General features: G+C 46.6%; 1 protein-coding gene across 3 annotated transcripts in view; it reads left to right on the top strand.

The window, feature by feature from the left end:
- LOC135110290 (inactive rhomboid protein 1-like) overlaps positions 1-15,000 on the top strand; it is a 187,581-nt gene that overhangs the window by 130,345 nt on the left and 42,236 nt on the right. The gene's annotated exons all lie outside the window — the stretch shown is intronic.

Here is a 15,000-nt window from a genome sequence, read left to right as displayed (position 1 = left end):
GAGATAGTGTGGCTTATCATGACTGTCTTGTGAGGGATGATGGATATGGTACTGTTTAATCTTCCTTTGTGTTCTTTTCTTTTCTTTTTTTTTGGGGGGGCTTGATGTGTCTCTCTTAGCCTTTTTTATGTAAGAGGTTTGTTAATGTAAGAATATGTGGCTACCTTGTGTGTGTGTGTGTGTGTGTGTGTGTGTGTGTGTGTGTGTGTGTGTGTGTGTGTGTGTTCACGTACATTCCTCGTGCTTTTTTGTCTGGAATGAGTATGGGCAGGCTGGGGGAGTGGGGCGTGGCAGTGAGTGTGGGAAGACTGTGGGGTTGGAGAGGGGGAGTGAGGTGGGCAAGGGACGCGAAGGTTCCCGATGCGATATTGTTTTGTTTTGGGGCGGCGGCTGGCCTGTATTGATTGTAGTAAAGGATTTGGAGAACACTAACAGTAATAACACCGAGATCAAAAAATACTACTACTACTACTACTACTACTACTACTACTACTACTACTACTACTACTACTATTAACCTGGTCCCTGCTGATAACACAGTCTTGTACACCTCCTCCAAGCAATCTACTGATAATCTCTCTCTCTCTCTCTCTCTCTCTCTCTCTCTCTCTCTCTCTCTCTCTCTCTCTCTCTCTCTCTCTCTCTCTCTCTCTCTCTCTCTCTCTCTCTCTTCCTCTTCCATCTTTATTTCCACTTCCTCCTTCCTCCTTCCATCCAATTTCCTTCCTCTCTCTTCCTTCCTCTGTCCTTTACCTGTCTTGTTTTTATCCCACTTTTCACCTCCTTTCTTTCCTTCCGCCTCCCCCAGTAACCATCTATTCTTGTTTTTCTTTCGTCTTCCTTTCATCCTCCTTGCATTCTCTCTGTCTCTCTCCCTCGCCCTCTCTTCTCTTTTTCGTTCTCCTGTGTATCGCTTTTTCTTCTTCCTTTCACTCTTTCTCGTCTTTATCCTTTTCTGTTATCTGTATTTTTTCTTTTGTTTTTATGTGTGATTTTCTTCCTTGTCCTCCTTTCTTTTTTTCTGTTTTACCGTTCATTTTTCCTTTCTTTGTTTATTTACTTTGCTTCTTTCTTTCATTCGTTCGTTCCTTCTTGCCTTCCTTCCTTCCTTCCTTCCTTTCTTCATTCCATCTTTCCTTCCTTCCTAATTTTCTTCATACCTCCTTTCCATCCTGCCATTCTCCCTTTTCGTTCTCCCTTTTTCTCCTCTTACTTTCTTCTCTTCCATATTTCTTATCTCCCTTGTTACTCATATCCTCCCCTCTTTTCATCCTTTCCTCTTTTCTTTCTTCGTAACCCACGTAGTTATAATCTACCCTCCCTCCTTTCCTTCATTTTTCCTCCCCTTGTAGTTACATTCACCCGTCCTCCCTCCCTTTACTCCCTTCATTCTTCCCTCCCCTGTCATTTACCTAGATCCTCCCCTTCCTTCCCTTCCTTACTCCCTTTTTCTTTCCTCCTGTGCCGTTTATACTCCCTGCCTCCCTGCCTCGGTTTTCATCCCGCCACCACTTGTCGGCCGGCAGCACACGCCCTTGAACACCAAATAACTACTCTGTAAATCTGCCGTGAGCTTAAGTTGCTGAGTTGGCGAGGCGGGGACACCAGGGAGGGAGCGGCAAGGGGGCTGGACGGTGAGGGAGTAGAGGGGTGAGTGAAGAGGGGAGAGATGGTGGGTGTTGGGGAGTGGTGGAGGGGGGATGGGTGGGGAGTGAAGGGATAATGTTTGGATGGTGGGAAAAGGTTGTGTACGGAGTTGTGTAGAGGTGGAGAGATTGGGAGATGGGGGAATGGAAGAATGGGGTTTGTGTGGAGGTATAACGCGTACTGTTTCTCCTCCTCCTCCTCCTCCTCCTCCTTCTCCTCCTCCTCCTCCTCCTCCCAAAAACAACACATAACTCACTTGAATTTCGCGCTATAAATTATTCACCCCAACATTATTTAGGTACACGCGGGACATATTTTCCAGAAAGGTGACACAGAATCAAACTCGTACAATACAATGATTTTATGACCAGTTAACTACCGTTCCCCCCTCGTGTGTGTGTGTGTGTGTGTGTGTGTGTGTGTGTGTGTGTTCCCTTCCCCACGGTATTCCTGGTTTGGTGTCTGGTGTCTCCGGGGTTCGTCTTGCCCGTGAAGGAAAAGGTTTGAACCGTTCAGCCTTTGCAACGGTGCCTTGATCGCTGGTAATGTTTTTCTCGTCGTCCTTGTGTTAGTTCGTGTTTTTTCTTTTTCTTTTCTCTCTCTTTCACGTCATAGCGTATATTTTTTCTTTTCATTTTCTCTTATTTTTGTCCTTTTTGTTTTCATTTCATTTTTTTCCATATAATGTTTAGTTGTTTTTTTTTTCATTTCTCCACATTCCTCAGTTCGCATGTCTTGTTTTCTTCCAATTTTCTCCACACTAGTAATTATTCTTTTTTCTCATTTTCTCTTCTATTTTCCGTACTTCATTTTTTTCTTTCTCATCCCTCTTTCCTTACTACGTATATCTTCTTTATTTTCTTCTCCCTTTTTCTCCACACAATTTGTAGGATTTTTTTTTTATTATTTTTAATAATTCAACGAGTAATTGCTCTTGTACTATGCCTTCCCCCTTTCTCTCTCTCTCTCTCTCTCTCTCTCTCTCTCTCTCTCTCTCTCTCTCTCTCTCTCTCTCTCTCTCTCTCTCTCTCTCTCTCTCTCTCTCTCTCTCTCTCTCTCTCTCTCTCTCACACACACACACACACACACACACACACACACACACACACACACACACACACACACACACACACACACACACACACACACACACACACACACACACACACTTCAAAGAAATCAATGAAGGAATAATCCATTCATATGCAAATTTTATCAATGTTATGGAAAGAAAACTTGTAAAGAACATATAACAGGAGCAATTACTCGGAAAATTATTAGAAAAGGAAGAGAAAAGAAATAATGAAAATTGTGTGGAAAAGAGAAAAAGAAAGAAAACATATATTAAGAAAGAACTACTACTACTACTACTACTACTACTACTACTACTACTACTACTACTACTACTACTACTACTAACACCACCACCACCACCACCACTGCAGTATGGTTAGGCTCAACTAGATAAGAAAAGATTAGACCAAGTGAGATGAGGTTAGGTTAGGTCAGGTCACGTCAGGTCAGACTATCAAAGCGGGACTCGAGACAACCAGGGAGACACGTTGGGCTGGGCTTAGGCGGCGTGGTGGTGGGGACACGTTGAGGATGGGATACCATATACCCCCCTGCCCCCCTTCCGCTGGTATTACCTCCATAACTTCACTTTACTGCCAGTTGCTCGCGGCTAATGAAGAAGGGAAGGTGGTGTCTCCCTATATTGAGTAGTTAATAAAGGGGAAGTGAACGCCGCCTCTCAGCCAGCCGGCCCGAGGAGGCGCCGTAGTGGGTGAATATGACTCACTGAGGGAAGCAGATGGGACCAAATGTGACTGTACACCCCTTGCTTCCCTCCGCCGCCCTCACTCTTGTTAATCTGTCGCTACAACCATAAAAACATACTTAAGAATCTGTGTCACATCATCTACAGCCTTTCGAAAGTAGTGTAGGTGTGTTTGGATTTTCATGATGGTCACTGCCGCCTCTTCCCCGCCGCCACTGGTACTCCAAACAAAAGGTACCAGGAAAATGCAGCAATAAATGGCAAGGGGTGAATATTAAAGGGAAATGTTATGTGTTTTGGTTATATTTTGGAACTTAGTCTAAAATTTGTGACATATTTTCCAGTGGTATTCTTTTCCTTTAGTATTTATTGTTTGCCATTTATTGCTGTACTTTATTTTTTCTGGTACATTTTTTTTTCTTTCCGTGAACCATTATGTTTTCCTTTGACGTTTTTCCTATATAATTTTTCATTGGCTCTTTTTCTCGTTCCCATTTTTTTTTTTTTTTTTTTTTTTAATGCCTACTTTATTTTCACATGCCTGCGCCACCCACCACCACGACCACCACCACCACCACCACCACCACCACCACCTCTTTCGCTCGCTCTCTTCATCTTGTTGATATTAAACTCAGGCTGCCAACATTTCCCACAGAATTCTTTCCAGGGTGGGTCAGGGACGCAGCTTTCTTCTTCCTCCCTGCCCTCTTTTCCTCCCTTCCTGTTGAGACTTAGACTTGTATTGAGAAACATTTTGCTCTCACACCACGACTATTTTCAAAGATCACAGAGATGATCAGCCGCGTTTTGAAGAGTGTTTATCGTGTTAATAACGTAGAAATCTTATTAGTCTGTCGCCAGAACCATAAAAAGAAAAAAATTAAAACCATATCGCTTCATTTAAAGCCTTTTGAAAGTAGTGGAGGTGCGGCCAGAAATGTTTCAGAATATGACCCTTAAACCCGCAGCTCCTTTACCTCTATCCTTCTATAAACCTTCTTACCTTCCCTCCATGTCCTATACTGCGCCTCCTACAAGACCAAGGGGCGTGAAGCAAGCGTAAGGGGTCTCATCAGGGGGTGGCGTACCGAAAGGGATATGTTCCACTTATTTGGTTTCCCCCTAAATTTGGGATGGATTTGCCGTAATGTGGAGGGGAGGACTAGCAATGACGAGGTACATAAGGAAGAAAATTGAAAGACTAAAGATATGTCAGTCATTAATGGCTTCCTATGTAATTTGGAGCAAGACGTAAGGAGGGGAAGTAAAAATAGGCAGTAGTTGATGAGGGGGCGGGAAGGTGGAAGGTGGTTGGTTGGGTGGGTGGGTGGGGCCGCAGGGTGGAGCCGCAGGTGGTGGTAGTGGTCAGTGGTGGACCGTCAGCCACGTGTGCATGAAGTGCCGCCGTTGTTGTGGTGGTGATGGCAGTGGTAGTTGTGGTGGTGGTGGTGGTGACGGTGGTAGTGATGTGTGTGGTGTGATGTTGGTGGTGGTGTGTGGTATAGTGGTAGTGTGGGTGTTGCTAGTGGTGATAGTTGTGGTGATGGTGGTGGTGGTGGTGATATACGTACATATTTCGTATAATTACAGCGTGGCGTACACACACACACACACACACACACACACACACACACACACACACACACACACACACACACACACACACAGGGCAAGGCAAGGCAAGGCTGTGTTATCGCCGTAATGAAGAAAAGTATGGACAGAATCGCCTTGAATATTTGACGAATTTCCTCCACCGTGGAACACAAAGCCCTTGACACGCGACCCTGAGGTACTTGAGGGAGCCCTTTGCCGCCCTGAGCCGCCCCGAGCCCCTTGACGAGTCCTCGGAGGTACAGCAGGTGTCATGGGCCGCGGGGCATTCACCGGTGCGGGCCGAGTGAGTGGTGCAGTGGTGGCCTCGCGGGGCTGCGATGTGAGATGGCGTGACTTGTCCTCGTTGCCCGTCGAACACTTCAGCGCGGGAAAGGAATGCTCCTGCTTGGCGATGTATTAGCGGCGATCCGGATCCAGGCTTAGGCAACCTTCATTTGCGAGGAGTCGAGGGAAGGGCTGTGGAAAAATAGTTAGGAGCAATGAAAACCTGAGGGAGAAGTAAAAAAACTGGTGGAGAGGTTGTGAATGACTGATGAGGGGAGTGAAAATCAGAGGCAGAAAAGAAAATCTGGGGGTATGTGAAAAGCCGAGTAAGGGTAGTGAAAGCTTGATAAACAAGTGAAAAATTCGAAGGGGTAAGTGATCATTTGACCAAGAGCAATGAAAAACCAACAAAAGGCAATGGAAAGAAAAAAACAGAAGTGAAAAAGCGACGGAGGAAGGCAGTGAATAATCGACGAAATGATGATAAACAAAGAGGGGGAAAGTCTAAGACCAGCGAAGGGTCACAGCCAAGCCTAGACTCCCCGCGCCTTTCACCCCGCCGGGAGTCCTCGCCTGCAGGCCACGGACGAGTGTTGAAATAGTTCAGTAACAAGACGCTTCCCCCTAAATGAAGCAGTTCACCTCCCGCAACTTACCCGGGACTTGAGGAATAAGTCCTAGGGGAGATCTGGGCGGGGGGTGAGAGTTTCTGAGCCGCAGAACACTTGACTCATGCAACACTTGGACTCATGTTCTGAAACACCTTTAGCCGCATCTCCACTACATTCTAAAGGCTATAGTTAAGTTACACGGATTTTCAACGCAGTGTTTCTGAATACGGGCCTTAGACAGACGCATCGCCATTCCCGTGACGGTGATGGTGACTGCTCGGCACGCGCCTCAGGTTGCTGTATGGGATTCTGCGATGCATATCTTGATGTTATGGTAATTTCATGAAACTACCATGCACGTGCGATCTGGAGGTGTGTGTGTGTGTGTGTGTGTGTGTGTGTGTGTGTGTGTGTGTGTGTGTGTGTGTGTGTGTGTGTGTGTGTGTGTGTGTGCTTGCGTGTGTGTGTCTGCCAGCTCTTGCATTGACACACTCTACATCGATACCACCCCCAACACACACACACACACACACACACACACACACACACATGTATGGCCGCGTGACACTATACCAAGAGCTGTAATTTCAAGGACGGAAATACACCGGAAATAATGTGACCTTCCCTTTTTTTTTTTTTTTCCATGGAATGTGACTTGGTTTTGAAATAGTGGCGGCAACAGGAGCGGCGGCAGTGTTGTTATATTTTACCGGGGGAGCTGTGGCGCGAGAAAAAATGACGGGCTTGGACTGCAGCTGAGCGGGAATTACGAGGCCAAATATTTATCATTGGGGCGTCAGACTTGAGAGGGTTTGTCCACACAGCACGGCCGGGTGTCTAAATATAGGGCATTTTGCTGGATGGCGACCAAACAGAGCGGAGACTTATGATATTTGGACCTGGAGGAAAGACGATCAGAGGGTGAAGTGTTGTTGAGAGAGGCAAGGATACGGTGGTGGTAGTGGTGGTGGTGGTGGTAGTGGCGGTGGTAGTGGCAGGCATTCAGACCCATTATCATTTTTTCCTGGAGATAAAGAGTGTTTTAATCATTGATGAATGTGTGAATAACTGATGAAGAGCAGATCCCCCTTCCCTTTTTTACAAGAGCGCGTCCCTTCCCCTTTGTCCTCATAAGAATGCCACGCACACACCGACTACCTTTTAGGAGGTGTGTGTGTGTGTGTGTGTGTGTGTGTGTGTGTGTGTGTGTGTGTGTGTGTGTGTGTGTGTGCAGACTTAACACAAATATCAATCCAGGGCAAGAGCACAAGACCTTGGAGACTCGTGTTACAAAATGATACACTCCGTAACCACATGCTTTCACGACACTTCAATGGGGGCAGGCGCAGCACGAGGCGCGACACTCTCCTCCACAACAGGATGCCGCCGCGCTCCTGGGTCTCCTCTGGGCTCCTGTAGTTGTGCTTGCTGTTCCCTTTCGCCTTGAAATGAGCGGCGTCGCGTGGCCTTAGTTCCTCGCTGCCGGGCGAGTACCAGCGTGTCCTTAATGCTGAATGGTTCGTAAAATAACATGGTCCGTAATATCGAATGTTTTGTAATATCAGTCTATAAAGTAACATGGTCCTTAATATTAGATGGTACGTGGAATGGTCCGTAAGATAACATGGTCCGTAGTGTCACTCAAATAGACTTTAATGTGAACCGTCCATAATCTCGAATGGTACGTGCTATGAAACGGTCTTTAGTGTCCTAATATCCGTAATAACCTCAGGGCCATAACAACGAAAGGTTCATGGTACCAAATAATGTAGCGGACACGTGTTGCTGAGGCGGAGTGCTGCTCGGCTAATACCAGGCTGTCCCCGCCACTAATACACCGTAATACCTGGCGTGCCTAAGTACTAACCGCTCCTAATGCTGCGTGCCTTCAAAATGCCCATCATCCTGAGCAGTCCTTGAGGAACCACTTAGCATTAGCGTGATCCTTTGCGCCGCCACACGTCTTGCCTCTAATGCCGTGTCCCCGCTAGCAGTGTGTCCCGCGGCGTCCTTCTCACGTAGTCAAGGTATTAATCACTCAGGCACCAACACGCGCTCTCGATCAGACATGCATACCTGTTGCTGCCTCGTGCTTCTTGGTGCTTCGTCGTGCTTCATCAGTCCTTCTTTGGTGTTTCCTCGATTTTTCTTTATGCTTCCTTCGTGCTTCTTTTGGTTTCTAGCAGCGCCACACGCCTCATCATGTACCCTGCCCCCTCACTTGAAATTACTGCATTCAAATCCCAAGCCTCATAATTTGTAGTTCTTAGTTCTTAATTCTTATGGTTCTTTGGAATTTAAACTACAACTTATTTTTGTCGCTTTTACCTTTCATTGTAACGTTGCTAGTCTTTTTTACGTGTGACCTTAGCTGTTGCGGCGCCATTTGACTGTTCCACTCCGATATGCAGCAACTGACACCTGTAGAAGCAATGCATGGGCCCTTAATAAGCAGCTACAAGGAGGAAGTGTATAAAAAGAATAGATTTTGTAATTTCTAGCCAGTTTAATGTTTGCAGGTGGCTGTGGAACAATGAAAGATGTCTCAGATTGGTTAGTGATTAAGGAAAGCAGAGAATGGGTTAAGAGGTCTTTTAATTACTTCACTGTGCACCCTAAGACATCTGCTACACTAATTCTCATGGACTTTACAACAATAGCTCCGTAGTAAATTCCACCCCACGAAGATTCCTCCGCGAATATTTCATCCATAATAATTCCTTGGTGATAAATTCCAGCGTGACATAACAGAGACGTCAGTAGGAGGAGTTATACTTGCGGGATCTCTTAAAGGTGGAATGTCGCAGGGGAGGGGCGGGGGGAATTTACCTTCTGGGAGTGTTCGGCGTGTGAGTTGACAGCATTCTCACTTCCCCAGTGGCTGACTTGTTAGGTTGGGTATTGACTGTCTTGAACTGGCACCTGGTTGACCCGTAGCCCTTGCTGTTGTGTACGTGAATAATAATAATGATAATGATAATAATAATAATAATAATAATAATAATAATAATAATAATAATAGATTTCAAGACATTACTTTTAGTCTTAGATAATTTTTTTACTCCACTTTTTAGAGACTGGCACCTCTGAGTGGGTCTTTTCTTCTTCTTCTTCTTCTTGGCCAGAGATCATCATACATGACAAACAAATTGAGAAAAGATAGTGATAATAAAAACAATAAGCCACCGTTGATATATTACGAGGAAGCTGATGTGAATGTTGATAACGGTAACTCACTAGCAAACAGGTACAGTAGCTATTACACCTGGTTAAGAAATAGTGAAAGAAAATAATCAGTAAGAAAAGTATAGATCGAAAATAGAATGTGCAGAAGAGCAATAGTAAAATGTATGAAAATTAAAAGGATAGAAAAAAATAGAAAATAAAATAGATCGGAAATAGAAAATGAAGAACATTAAAATATATAAAGATTAAAAGGATACCAAAAAAAAAAAAATGGATTCCCGGTATTTCCAGGCGTTGACTTACGACTTAATCACTCTTATTGCCGCGAGGTGTGATGGCTGGCGTGACGGCGGGACGTGGAAAGCCAACCGGGCACGTCCACTCCTCGTCCTTACCACGTACCGACCCACGCCTCCCGGAACACCAAGCTTTTGTTGTCCGTGACCTGAATGTGTGCGTGATATTGAGGTAGTTTTGAGGCGTTGGTGTGTTCGTAATGTTCAGGCGTCCTTTGCTGGATTATGCGATGTCCGTGTTTCTGAGTCAAGGTGTCCGTGAATTTATCCTACGTGTTTTATTGTTGTGACTGAGAGTGGCCGTAGTAGTCATGATGTCCGTAAGACCGTTCTTTAGTGGCTTTGTGTTCGTCATTATAGCGTCCATGTTCGTACTGAGCCCATGAATTTGTCTTTGGTGCTTGATGGTCAGGTGCCCTTGTCCGTAATCAAGAGTCGAGGTATTACTGAATCGGTCCTTGGTGCCTTGGTGTCCTTGGTGTCCTTTGTGACCTGTACCACTGAACTGATGGCACTTTTGACCTTTCTTTTTGGGTATTTTTTTCTGCTCTTTTTGTTGTCCTTGGCCAGTGGTCTTCTTATCCCCCCCAAAAAAAAAAAAATCCTTCTTACATATCAAAAGAAAAAAAAAAGAAAAATGAATATGAGGCTGCGTGGCAAGTGTCCGCAGAGTTGAGTGTCCCAGCTTGCCCCGCGGCGCCAGACAGCGTGGGGCGCGACGCGGGCTGCAACACCCAGGCGGCGCGTGTGTAATAAACTGAATCGCTCATAACATCCAGCTCCCGTGATATTGAATAACACAGGTGGGGCGCGTCTGATCCGGCCCCTGCTCCTCCCCCCACCCCCTTCTTCTGTCTCCTCCTCTTCCACCCGTTTGTTCCTCCTCCTCCTCCTCCTCCTCCTCCTCCTCCTCCTCCTCCTCCTCCTCCTACACGTAGCAGAGTGTATCCTGTATATCTTTATATGCATGACCTGTAGTCTTATTTATGTTTGCTTGCTTATTTGTTTTATTTATATATATGTTAATCTCCCTCCCTTGTCGGAACGCGTCCCCACCACCACCACCACCACCACCACCACCACCACCACCACTACCGCCGTCGTGGTCGCAATAATCTTTCCCGCCTCAGGAAGGCAACGGAATTTATTCACGCAAATGATATTACACTCTAGGGGGAGTAACGCCGCCATATTATTTCAGTGGAATTTACATTTTTATTAAAGTCCTCGGGTTGTGTTCGCTTTCATCTCGACCCTCGCCAGCGGAAGCATCGACTGCGCCCGGCCACTCCCGCCCCAAGGTTTCATTTTATCACTTTATAAGGAGACGTCTTAGCGGCGCCCTGGAAGGTGTAGGGAGTGGGAGGAGGTGCAGGAGTGTCCGGGAAGTGTGAGGGTATGGGAGGGGTCAGCAGGGTCAGGGCCGCCCTCACGTGGCTGTCTGCCTTCACGGTTCACAGTCCGTTGTGGTGACGCTGAGGGAAGCAAGAGAGAGAGACGTGGACAGATAGACAGACGGAAGGGAAATAAGAATAAAGTATGGAGAAGGAGATTAAGACGAGGAAGAAGGAAGACGGTAGGGGGACGGAAGGAGAGAAGACGAAGTAGGAAAACAGAAAGGAGGGAGAGAAAAGGAAGAAGGAAGACGATTGGGAACGAAGAGGAGAGAGAGAGAGAGAGAGAAATAAAGATGACAGAGGGCAGAGAGAGAAGAAGAAGGAAGGTAGGGGACGGAGGAAGGGAGGAAGAGGTGGCGGCGAGGGAAGGAAGGTGAATGATGTGGCTGGCTTGGGGCGGCAGTCAGGGCGCATTTTTTATCTTGTGGGTCCTGTGTCCTCGTTATCTTGGGGACGAAAGCATTCTTCCTCTGTAATTAACCTCTCTCTCTCTCTCTCTCTCTCTCTCTCTCTCTCTCTCTCTCTCTCTCTCTCTCTCTCTCTCTCTCTCTCTCTCTCTCTCTCTCTCTCTCTCTCTCTCTCTCTCTCTCTCTCTCTCTCTCTCTCTCTCTCTCTCTCTCTCTCTCTCTCTCTCTCTCTCTCTCTCTCTAACCAAAAGAAGGTTACACAAAGCATTAGCTTATCCTTTATTACAGTGTATTCCTCCTCCTCCTCTTCCTCCTGTCCCTCCTTCAGGTATCACTCAGGTATAAAAGCATCACTGTGTGAGTGTGCGGGCAGGTGAGGTGAAGGGAGGCAGTCTGGATATTTAAAAACCAGGTGTTCCTTACAGGTGTGCGTTGGGCTGGACAGGTAGATAGGAGAGAGGTAATGAGTTAGGAGAGGAAGTAGGGAAGGCGGATAGAGGGAGAGAAGGAAGCAGTGTGTGAAAGATGATGAAAACAAGATGGACAAGTCTGTTTGGCAGGTGTGTGGTGTGTTTGTGTACAAGGAAACAGAAAATTAGAATCGGAAAGAAAGTATGATAATAACTAAAACAAACAGAAACATAGGAGCACAGAGGGAGACAAACAGAAACACTACCCAACTTAACACCTCACTACTTTTTCCTTCTTAAACAAACCCCCTTAAAAAACACAAGAATAGCGAGTGAATGGCCGCGCAAGACGTGTTCCAGTCCCCGCTGCAGTGAAGTGACTAGGGATCAAAGACCGTTCCCGAAGGTTATTATGTTTGTGCTCCCGATAAGGCGAAAGGCATGGAGAGTGGGAGAGGGAAAGGGAGGGAGGGCGTGGCGGTCCCTCAACTGCCTGCTACTGACGGCGAATGCAATCAATACCTGGTGTGTTCACGGGGAGCGGCGGACCCAGGTGTGGTGGGCAGGTGGCCCTCTCTCCTCTCCTCCTCCTCCTTCTCCTTCGTCAGTTCTTGGTCCCATTGCTGTGTGTATGCTTGGTAGTGTATCTTCTGCTGTGCCTTCTACTGTTCGTCCTCTTCTTCATCATAGTCTTCTTCTTCTTCTTCTTCTTCTTCTTCTTCTTCTTCTTCTTCTTCTTCTTCTTCTTCTTCTTCTTCTTCTTCTTCTTCTTCTTCTTCTTCTTCTTCTTCTTCTTCTTCTTCTTCTTCTTCTTCTTCTTCTTCTTCTTCTTCTTCTTCTTCTTCTTCTTCTTCTTCTTCTTCTTCTTCTTCTTCTTCTTCTTCTTCTTCTTCTTCCACAGTTCACTTTTTCACTCTCCTCTTTGCCTCCCTCCCACTCACTCACTCTCTTATCACTCTCTTAATGTTTCTTCCTTACTGATCCTCTTCCCCTTACCCACTCTTACCTCTCTCACTCCCCTCCCACTCCCCCCTCGCTCCCCACTCCCCTCCATCCCATCTTGGAATTTGGATAATCTTCAAGGAAATTAAGAAAATTGTTAAAATGAATAGTGACTCCTCCTCCTCCTCCTCCTCCTCCTCCTCCTCCTCCTCCTCCTCCTCCTCCTCCTCCTCCTCCTCCTCCTCCTCCTCCTCCTCCTCCTCCTCCTCCTCCTCCTCCTCCTCCTCCTCCTCCTCCTCCTCCTCCTCCTCCTCCTCCTCCTCCTCCTCCTCTTCTTCTTCCTCTCCCTCTCTTCCCAGACATGCTTTCAGACTTCCCCTTCACTTCCTTCCCCTCGCCTCTCTCTCTCTCTCTCTCTCTCTCTCTCTCTCTCTCTCTCTCTCTCTCTCTCTCTCTCTCTCTCTCTCTCTCTCTCTCTCTCTCTCTCTCTCTCTCTCTCTCTCTCTCTCTCTCTCTCTCTCTCTCTCTCTCTCTCTCTCTCTCGTTACTTCCCTTCCAATCTCTTCCTTCTCCCCTCCCACATAGCTGTCTCTCCTCCCCTTTTTTCTTGTTTTCGTCTCTCCTTCCCCTCCCCCTCTCTCTTCCCCTTCCTTTCCCCTCTTGTTACCTCCCCTCCAATTCCCCCCTACCATTTCACCACGTAACTGTACCACACCTTCCCTCTCTCTTTCCCCTCTCTTCTCCCCCTTTCCCCCTCCTTTCCCCTCTCTCCCCTCTTCCTTTCCCCTCTCTTTCCTTCCCCTCCCCCTTAAGACAAACAATTAATAACACAACTCCATCACCGAGGCAGGACACCGGACACCAACCAATCATCGCCACCTACAAATCCAATCTTCCGTCTGATTGGCTGCCTGATTGTGTCCTCCTCTTCCTCTTCCTCTTCCTCCTCCTCTCTGTTTATTCCTCCTTGTCGTGTCCATCCGTCTCCCTTTCAGAATCTTGTCAACCTTGCCACCCTTCGCTTCTTCCTCCTCCTCCTCCTCCTCCTCCTCCTCCTCCTCCTCCTCCTCCTCCTCCTCCTCCTCCTCCTCCTCCTCCTTTTCTTCATCAATTGTCACCCGCTGATCTCTTCATCACCTTCCTGTGTCATTATTCTCTCTCTCTCTCTCTCTCTCTCTCTCTCTCTCTCTCTCTCTCTCTCTCTCTCTCTCTCTCTCTCTCTCTCTCGCTCTCGCTCTCGCTCTCGCTCTATTTCTCAACTTGACATTCAACATTTCCCAGGACAAGCTATTGGGACAAGACATGCAACTCTCTCTCTCTCTCTCTCTCTCTCTCTCTCTCTCTCTCTCTCTCTCTCTCTCTCTCTCTCTCTCTCTCTCTCTCTCTCTCTCTCTCTCTCTCTCTCTCTCTCTCTCTCTCTCTCTCACCTGTGCAGTGTTTCCGGTTCCTTATCTCTTTCTCGCACCTGTCATGAACACTTACCTTTGTCAATTAGTCGATGGGAAGGTGTGACGCAGGTGTGGCGGTGGAGACTCAGGTGGGAGCACGGAAGGTGGAGGTAGAACAGGTGTCACTGTGTTAAAGGGGAGGGAAAGCAAAGGCGGTGGCGGTGGTAGTGGTGGCAGGGGTGGTAGGTGACCTTGAGAAGCGAAAAAAAAAATAAAGCTATGAAAAATGGAATGACAAGAAGAATGATACTTTCACACACACACACACACACACACACACACACACACACACACACACACACACACACACACACACACACACACACACACAGACAAAGGGTGACATTCCTTAGAGTTTATGAGCAGTCTTGTAAATAGTTTATGATTAGACTCTCTCTCTCTCTCTCTCTCTCTCTCTCTCTCTCTCTCTCTCTCTCTCTCTCTCTCTCTCTCTCTCTCTCTCTCTCTCTCTCTCTCTCTCTCTCTCTCTCTCTCTCTCTCTCTCTCTCTCTCTCTGAGTATGGACAGACGCAGCAGAGAGGAGTACTGGGAGAGAGGATCTAAACCCCTCTTGGTTATATGAATGGTAAATAATTGAGGCAGGATGCAAGAAATTCTATAAATCAAACGCGGGGCAGTAGAGAGCAAGAAATAAGTGACATTGTTCAGAGAATTTTTAATCTATCGTAAAACAAACAAAAAACACCAAAAAAGAGATAAAACGTGAAAGAAGAAGGTAGGATATGACACAAAAATGGAAGAAGGAGGGAAGAAGTAAGAAAGTAGAAGGAATACATAAGGGAAGAAGAATATAAACATGAGAGCAGGTATGAGACAAGAATGGAAGAAGGAAGAAAGGAGGGAGGAAGTAAAGAAAAGTAGAAGGAACGCATGAAGGAAGAAGAATATAAACATGAGAGCAGGTGTCAAGATTACAAAAAGTTAGGGACACAAAAAGACCGTGCAGCATAGAAGCAAGACAAATCAATCCTTATGCT

This window comes from Scylla paramamosain, chromosome 20 (genome assembly GCF_035594125.1).
Source record: "Scylla paramamosain isolate STU-SP2022 chromosome 20, ASM3559412v1, whole genome shotgun sequence".
Taxonomy (NCBI): Eukaryota; Metazoa; Arthropoda; class Malacostraca; order Decapoda; family Portunidae; genus Scylla; species Scylla paramamosain.
This window is presented reverse-complemented; position numbering and strand designations above follow the sequence as displayed.